The following is a 9508-nucleotide window of genomic DNA, read 5'->3' as shown; positions in this document are numbered from 1 at the left end:
CTATGGGCTTCCAAATATCCCTTTGCCAATTCCACAAGAACAGCCTTAGCGAAAGGCTTCTTGAAGGGAAAGATGTAAGTCTGTGAGATGAATTAACAGAACACAGAGCAGTTTCTCAGAAAGCTTCTTTCCAGTTTTGAACGGAAGATATTTCCTTTTTCACCATAGCCCTCTATGGGCTTCCAAATATCCCTTTCCCAATTCCACAAGAACAGCCTTAGCGAAAGGCTTCTTGAAGGGAAAGATGTAACTCTGTGAGATGAATTAACAGAACACAGAGCAGTTTCTCAGAAAGCTTCTTTACAGTTTTGAACGGAAGATATTTCCTTTTTCACCATAGCCCTCTATGGGCTTCCAAATATCCCTTTGCCAATTCCACAAGAAAAGCCTTAGCGACAACTTCTTGAACGGAAAGATGTAACTCTGTGAGATGAATTAACAGAACACAGAGCAGTTTCTCAGAGAGCTTCTTTACGGTTTTGAACGGAAGATATTTCCTTTTTCACCATAGCCCTCTATGGGCTTCCAAATATCCCTTTGCCAATTCCACAAGAAAAGCCTTAGCGACAACTTCTTGAACGGAAAGATGTAACTCTGTGAGATGAATTAACAGAACACAGAGCAGTTTCTCAGAAAGCTTCTTTCCAGTTTTGAACGGAAGATATTTCCTTTTTCACCATAGCCCTCTATGGGCTTCCAAATATCCCTTTGCCAATTCCACAAGAACAGCCTTAGCGAAAGGCTTCTTGAAAGGAAAGATGTAACTCTGTGAGATGAATTAACAGAACACAGAGCAGTTTCTCAGAAAGCTTCTTTCCAGTTTTGAACGGAAGATATTTCCTTTTTCACCATAGCCCTCTATGGGCTTCCAAATATCCCTTTCCCAATTCCAAAAGAACAGCCTTAGCAAAAGGCTTCTTGAAGGGAAAGATGTAACTCTGTGAGATGAATTAACAGAACACAGAGCAGTTTCTCAGAAAGCTTCTTTCCAGTTTTGAACGGAAGCTATTTCCTTTTTCACCATAGCCCTCTATGGGCTTCCAAATATCCCTTTGCAAATTCCACAAGAACAGCCTTAGCGAAAGGCTTCTTGAAGGGAAAGATGTAACTCTGTGAGATGAATTAACAGAACACAGAGCAGTTTCTCAGAAAGCTTCTTTCCAGTTTTGAAAGGAACATATTTCCTTTTTCACCATAGCCCTCTATGGGCTTCCAAATATCCCTATGCCAATTCCACAAGAACAGCCTTAGCGAAAGGGTTCTTGAAGGGAAAGATGTAACTCTGTGAGATGAATTAACAGAACACAGAGCAGTTTCTCAGAAAGCTTCTTTCCAGTTTTGAACGGAAGATATTTCCTTTTTCACCATAGCCCTCTATGGGCTTCCAAATATCCCTTTGCCAATTCCACAAGAACAGCCTTAGTGAAAGGCTTCTTGAATGGAAAGATGTAACACTGTGAGATAAATTAACAGAACACAGAGCAGTTTCTCAGAAAGCTTCTTTCCAGTTTTGAACGGAAGATATTTCCCTTTTCACCAGAGCCCTCTATGGGCTTCCAAATATCCCTTTGCCAATTCCACAAGAACAGCCTTAGCGAAAGGCTTCTTGAAGGGAAAGATGTAACTCTGTGAGATGAATTAACAGAACACAGAGCATTTTCTCAGAAAGCTTCTTTCCAGTTTTGAACGGAAGATATTTCCTTTTTCACCATAGCCCTCTATGGGCTTCCAAATATCCCTTTGCCAATTCCACAAGAACAGCCTTAGCGAAAGGCTTCTTGAAGGGAAAGATGTAACTCTGTGTGTTGAATTAACGGAACACAGAGCAGTTTCTCAAAAGCTTCTTTCCAGTTTTGAACGGAAGATATTTCCTTTTTCACCATAGCCCTCTATGGCTTTCCAAATATCCCTTTGCCAATTCCACAAGAACAGCCTTAGCGAAAGGCTTCTTGAAGGGAAAGATGTAACTCTGTGAGATGAATTAACAGAACACAGAGCAGTTTCTCAGAAAGCTTCTTTCCAGTTTTGAACGGAAGATATTTCCTTTTTCACCATAGCCCTCTATGGGCTTCCAAATATCCCTTTGCCAATTCCACAAGAACAGCCTTAGCTACAGGCTTCTTGAAGGGAATGATGTAACTCTGTGAGATGAATTAACAGAACACAGAGCAGTTTCTCAGAAAGCTTCTTTCCAGTTTTGAACGGAAGATATTTCCTTTTTCACCATAGCCCTCTATGGGCTTCCAAATATCCCTTTGCCAATTCCACAAGAACAGCCTTCGCGACAGGCTTCTTGAAGGGAAAGATATAACTCTGTGAGATGAATTAACAGAACACAGAGCAGTTTCTCAGAAAGCTTCTTTCCAGTTTTGAACGGAAGATATTTCCTTTATCACCATAGCCCTCTATGGGCTTCCAAATATCCCTTTGCCAATTCCACAAGAACAGCCTTAGCGAAAGGCTTCTTGAAGGGAAAGATGTAACTCTGTGAGATGAATTAACAGAACACAGAGCAGTTTCTCAGAAAGCTTCTTTCCAGTTTTGAACGGAAGATATTTCCTTTTTCACCATAGCCCTCTATGGGCTTCCAAATATCCCTTGGCGAATTCCACAAGAACAGCCTTAGCGTAAGGCTTCTTGAAGGGAAAGATGTAACTCTGTGAGATGAATTAACAGAACACAGAGCAGTTTCTCAGAAAGCTTCTTTCCAGTTTTGAACGGAAGATATTTCCTTTTTCACCATAGCCCTCTATGGGCTTCCAAATATCCCTTTGCCAATTCCACAAGAACAGCCTTATCGAAAGGCTTCTTGAAGGGAAAGATGTAACTCTGTGAGATGAATTAACAGAACACAGAGCAGTTTCTCAGAAAGCTTCTTTCCAGTTTTGAACGGAAGATATTTCCTTTTTCACCATAGCCCTCTATGGGCTTCCAAATATCCCTTTGCCAATTCCACAAGAACAGCCTTCGCGACAGGCTTCTTGAAGGGAAAGATGTAACTCTGTGAGATGAATTAACAGAACACAGAGCAGTTTCTCAGAAAGCTTCTTTCCAGTTTTGAACGGAAGATATTTCCTTTTTCACCATAGCCCTCTATGGGCTTCCAAATATCCCTTTGCCAATTCCACAAGAACAGCCTTAGCGAAAGGCTTCTTGTAGGGAACGATGTAACTCTGTGAGATGAATTAACAGAACACAGAGCAGTTTCTCAGAAAGCTTCTTTCCAGTTTTGAACGGAAGATATTTCCTTTTTCACCATAGCCCTCTATGGGCTTCCAAATATCCCTTTGCCAATTCCACAAGAACAGCCTTAGACAAAGGCTTCTTGAAGGGAAAGATATAACTCTGTGAGATGAATTAACAGAACACAGAGCAGTTTCTCAGAAAGCTTCTTTCCAGTTTTCAACGGAAGATATTTCCTTTTTCACCATAGCCCTCTATGGGCTTCCAAATATCCCTTTGCCAATTCCACAAGAACAGCCTTAGCGACAGGCTTCTTGAAGGGAAAGATGTAACTCTGTGAGATGAATTAACAGAACACAGAGCAGTTTCTCAGAAAGCTTCTTTCCAGTTTTGAACGGAAGATATTTCCTTTTTCACCATAGCCCTCTATGGGCTTCCAAATATCCCTTGGCGAATTCCACAAGAACAGCCTTAGCGTAAGGCTTCTTGAAGGGAAAGATGTAACTCTGTGAGATGAATTAACAGAACACAGAGCAGTTTCTCAGAAAGCTTCTTTCCAGTTTTGAACGGAAGATATTTCCTTTTTCACCATAGCCCTCTATGGGCTTCCAAATATCCCTTTGCCAATTCCACAAGAACAGCCTTATCGAAAGGCTTCTTGAAGGGAAAGATGTAACTCTGTGAGATGAATTAACAGAACACAGAGCAGTTTCTCAGAAAGCTTCTTTCCAGTTTTGAACGGAAGATATTTCCTTTTTCACCATAGCCCTCTATGGGCTTCCAAATATCCCTTTGCCAATTCCACAAGAACAGCCTTAGCGACAGGCTTCTTGAAGGGAAAGATGTAACTCTGTGAGATGAATTAACAGAACACAGAGCAGTTTCTCAGAAAGCTTCTTTCCAGTTTTGAACGGAAGATATTTCCTTTTTCACCATAGCCCTCTATGGGCTTCCAAATATCCCTTGGCGAATTCCACAAGAACAGCCTTAGCGTAAGGCTTCTTGAAGGGAAAGATGTAACTCTGTGAGATGAATTAACAGAACACAGAGCAGTTTCTCAGTAAGCTTCTTTCCAGTTTTGAACGGAAGATATATCCTTTTTCACCATAGCCCTCTATGGGCTTCCAAATATCCCTTTGCCAATTCCACAAGAACAGCCTTATCGAAAGGCTTCTTGAAGGGAAAGATGTAACTCTGTGAGATGAATTAACAGAACACAGAGCAGTTTCTCAGAAAGCTTCTTTCCAGTTTTGAACGGAAGATATTTCCTTTTTCACCATAGCCCTCTATGGGCTTCCAAATATCCCTTTGCCAATTCCACAAGAACAGCCTTAGGGACAGGCTTCTTGAAGGGAAAGATGTAACTCTGTGAGATGAATTAACAGAACACAGAGCAGTTTCTCAGAAAGCTTCTTTCCAGTTTTGAACGGAAGATATTTCCTTTTTCACCATAGCCCTCTATGGGCTTCCAAATATCCCTTTGCCAATTCCACAAGAACAGCCTTAGCGAAAGGCTTCTTGAAGGGAACGATGTAACTCTGTGAGATGAATTAACAGAACACAGAGCAGTTTCTCAGAAAGCTTCTTTCCAGTTTTGAACGGAAGATATTTCCTTTTTCACCATAGCCCTCTATGGGCTTCCAAATATCCCTTTGCCAATTCCACAAGAACAGCCTTAGACAAAGGCTTCTTGAAGGGAAAGATGTAACTCTGTGAGATGAATTAACAGAACACAGAGCAGTTTCTCAGAAAGCTTCTTTCCAGTTTTGAACGGAAGATATTTCCTTTTTCACCATAGCCCTCTATTGGCTTCCAAATATCCCTTTGCAAATTCCACAAGAACAGCCTTAGCGAAACGCTTCTTGAAGGGAAAGATGTAACTCTGTGAGATGAATTAACAGAACACAGAGCAGTTTCTCAGAAAGCTTCTTTCCAGTTTTGAACGGAAGATATTTCCTTTTTCACCATAGCCCTCTATGTGCTTCCAAATATCCCTTTGCCAATTCCACAAGAACAGCCTTAGCGAAAGGCTTCTTGAAGGGAAAGATGTAACTCGGTGAGATGAATTATCAGAACACAGAGCAGTTTCTCAGAAAGCTTCTTTCCAGTTTTGAACGGAAGATATTTCCTTTTTCACCATAGCCCTCTATGGGCTTCCAAATATCCCTTTGCCAATTCCACAAGAACAGCCTCAGCGAAAGGCTTCTTGAATGGAAAGATGTAACTCTGTGAGATAAATTAACAGAACACAGAGCAGTTTCTCAGAAAGCTTCTTTCCAGTTTTGAACGGAAGATATTTCTTTTTCACCATAGCCCTCTATGGGCTTCCAAATATCCCTTTGCCAATTCCACAAGAACAGCCTTAGCGACAGGCTTCTTGAAGGGAAAGATGTAACTCTGTGAGATGAATTAACAGAACACCAGAGCAGTTTCTCAGAAAGCTTCTTTCCAGTTTTGAACGGAAGATATTTCCTTTTTCACCATAGCCCTCTATGGGCTTCCAAATATCCCTTTGCCAATTCCACAAGAACAGCCTTAGCGAAAGGCTTCTTGAAGGGAAAGATGTAACTCTGTGTGTTGAATTAACGGAACACAGAGCAGTTTCTCAAAAGGTTCTTTCCAGTTTTGAACGGAAGATATTTCCTCTTTCACCATAGCCCTCTATGGCTTTCCAAATATCCCTTTGCCAATTCCACAAGAACAGCCTCAGCGAAAGGCTTCTTGAAGGGAAAGATGTAACTCTGTGAGATGAATTAACAGAACACAGAGCAGTTTCTCAGAAAGCTTCTTTCCAGTTTTGAACGGAAGATATTTCCTTTTTCACCATAGCCCTCTATGGGCTTCCAAATATCCCTTTGCCAATTCCACAAGAACAGACTTAGCTACAGGCTTCTTGAAGGGAAAGATGTAACTCTGTGAGATGAATTAACAGAACACAGAGCAGTTTCTCAGAAAGCTTCTTTCCAGTTTTGAACGGAAGATATTTCCTTTTTCACCATAGCCCTCTATGGGCTTCCAAATATCCCTTTGCCAATTCCACAAGAACAGCCTTATCGAAAGGCTTCTTGAAGGGAAAGATGTAACTCTGTGAGATGAATTAACAGAACACAGAGCAGTTTCTCAGAAAGCTTCTTTCCAGTTTTGAACGGAAGATATTTCCTTTTTCACCATAGCCCTCTATGGGCTTCCAAATATCCCTTTGCCAATTCCACAAGAACAGCCTTAGCGACAGGCTTCTTGAAGGGAAAGATGTAACTCTGAGAGATGAATTAACAGAACAGAGAGCAGTTTTTCAGAAAGCTTCTTTCCAGTTTTGAACGGAACATATTTCCTTTTTCACCATAGCCCTCTATGGGCTTCCAAATATCCCTTTGCAAATTCCACAAGAACAGCCTTAGCGAAACGCTTCTTGAAGGGAAAGATGTAACTCTGTGAGATGAATTAACAGAACACAGAGCAGTTTCTCAGAAAGCTTCTTTCCAGTTTTGAACGGAAGATATTTCCCTTTTCACCATAGCCCTCTATGGGCTTCCAAATATCCCTTTGCCAATCCCACAAGAACAGCCTTAGCGACAGGCTTCTTGAAGGGAAAGATGTAACTCTGTGAGATGAATTAACAGAACACAGAGCAGTTTCTCAGAAAGCATCTTTCCAGTTTTGAACCGAAGATATTTCCTTTTTCACCATAGCCCTCTATGGGCTTCCAAATATCCCTTTGCCAATTCCACAAGAACAGCCTTAGCGACAGGCTTCTTGAAGGGAAAGATGTAACTCTGTGAGATGAATTAACAGAACACAGAGCAGTTTCTCAGAAAGCTTCTTTCCAGTTTTGAACGGAAGATATTTCCTTTTTCACCATAGCCCTCTATGGGCTTCCAAATATCCCTTTGCCAATTCCACAAGAACAGCCTTAGCGAAAGGCTTCTTGAAGGGAAAGATGTAACTCTGAGAGATGAATTAACAGAACACAGAGCAGCTTCTCAGAAAGCTTCTTTCCAGTTTTGAACGGAAGATATTTCCTTTTTCACCATAGCTCTCTATGGGCTTCCAAATATCCCTTTGCCAATTCCACAAGAACAGCCTCAGCGAAAGGCTTCTTGAATGGAAAGATGTAACTCTGTGAGATAAATTAACAGAACACAGAGCAGATTCTCAGAAAGCTTCTTTCCAGTTTTGAACGGAAGATATTTCCTTTTTCACCATAGCCCTCTATGGGCTTCCAAATATCCCTTTGCCAATTCCACAAGAACAGCCTTAGCGAAAGGCTTCTTGAAGGGAAAGATGTAACTCTGTGAGATGAATTAACAGAACACAGAGCAGTTTCTCAGAAAGCTCCTTTCCAGTTTTGAACGGAAGATATTTCCTTTTTCACCATAGCCCTCTATGGGTTTCAAATATCCCTTTGCCAATTGCACAAGAACAGCCTTAGCGAAAGGCTTCTTGAAGGGAAAGATGTAACTCTGTGAGATGAATTAACAGAACACAGAGCAGTTTCTCAGAAAGCTTCTTTCCAGTTTTGAACGGAAGATATTTCCTTTTTCACCATAGCCCTCTATGGGCTTCCAAATATCCCTTTGCCAATTCCACAAGAACAGCCTTAGCGAAAGGCTTCTAGAAGGGAAAGATGTAACTCTGTGAGATGAATTAACAGAACACAGAGCAGTTTTTCAGAAAGCTTCTTTCCAGTTTTGATCGGAAGATATTTCCTTTTTCACCATAGCCCTCTATGGGTTTCCAAATATCCCTTTGCCAATTCCACAAGAACAGCCTTAGCGAAAGGCTTCTTGAAGGGAAAGATGTAACTCTGTGAGATGAATTAACAGAACACAGAGCAGTTTCTCAGAAAGCTTCTTTCCAGTTTTGAACGGAAGATATTTCCTTTTTCACCATAGCCCTCTATGGGCTTCCAAATATCCCTTTGCCAATTCCACAAGAACAGCCTTAGCGAAAGGCTTCTTGAAGGGAAAGATGTAACTCTGTGAGATGAATTAACAGAACACAGAGCAGTTTCTCAGAAAGCTTCTTTCCAGTTTTGAACGGAAGATAGTTCCTTTTTCACCATAGCCCTCTATGGGCTTCCAAATATCGCTTTGCCAATTCCACTGGAACAGGCTTAGCGAAAGGCTTCCTGAAGCGAAAGATGTAACTCTCTGAGATGAATTAACAGAACACAGAGCAGTTTCTCACAAAGCTTCTTTCCAGTTTTGAACGGAAGATATTTCCTTTTTCACCATAGCCCTCTATGGGCTTCCAAATATCCCTTTGCCAATTCCACAAGAACAGCCTTAGCGAAAGGCTTCTTGAAGGGAAAGATGTAAGTCTGTGAGATGAATTAACAGAACACAGAGCAGTTTCTCAGAAAGCTTCTTTCCAGTTTTGAACGGAAGATATTTCCTTTTTCACCATAGCCCTCTATGGGCTTCCAAATATCCCTTTCCCAATTCCACAAGAACAGCCTTAGCGAAAGGCTTCTTGAAGGGAAAGATGTAACTCTGTGAGATGAATTAACAGAACACAGAGCAGTTTCTCAGAAAGCTTCTTTACAGTTTTGAACGGAAGATATTTCCTTTTTCACCATAGCCCTCTATGGGCTTCCAAATATCCCTTTGCCAATTCCACAAGAAAAGCCTTAGCGACAACTTCTTGAACGGAAAGATGTAACTCTGTGAGATGAATTAACAGAACACAGAGCAGTTTCTCAGAAAGCTTCTTTACGGTTTTGAACGGAAGATATTTCCTTTTTCACCATAGCCCTCTATGGGCTTCCAAATATCCCTTTGCCAATTCCACAAGAAAAGCCTTAGCGACAACTTCTTGAACGGAAAGATGTAACTCTGTGAGATGAATTAACAGAACACAGAGCAGTTTCTCAGAAAGCTTCTTTCCAGTTTTGAACGGAAGATATTTCCTTTTTCACCATAGCCCTCTATGGGCTTCCAAATATCCCTTTGCCAATTCCACAAGAACAGCCTTAGCGAAAGGCTTCTTGAAAGGAAAGATGTAACTCTGTGAGATGAATTAACAGAACACAGAGCAGTTTCTCAGAAAGCTTCTTTCCAGTTTTGAACGGAAGATATTTCCTTTTTCACCATAGCCCTCTATGGGCTTCCAAATATCCCTTGGCGAATTCCACAAGAACAGCCTTAGCGTAAGGCTTCTTGAAGGGAAAGATGTAACTCTGTGAGATGAATTAACAGAACACAGAGCAGTTTCTCAGAAAGCTTCTTTCCAGTTTTGAACGGAAGATATTTCCTTTTTCACCATAGCCCTCTATGGGCTTCCAAATATCCCTTTGCCAATTCCACAAGAACAGCCTTATCGAAAG

This window comes from Chlorocebus sabaeus, unplaced genomic scaffold, assembly GCF_047675955.1.
Source record: "Chlorocebus sabaeus isolate Y175 unplaced genomic scaffold, mChlSab1.0.hap1 unalloc_scaffold_33, whole genome shotgun sequence".
NCBI classification, from domain to species: Eukaryota; Metazoa; Chordata; class Mammalia; order Primates; family Cercopithecidae; genus Chlorocebus; species Chlorocebus sabaeus.
The sequence above is the reverse complement of the archived record's forward strand: the minus strand, read 5'-3'. Positions refer to the sequence as shown.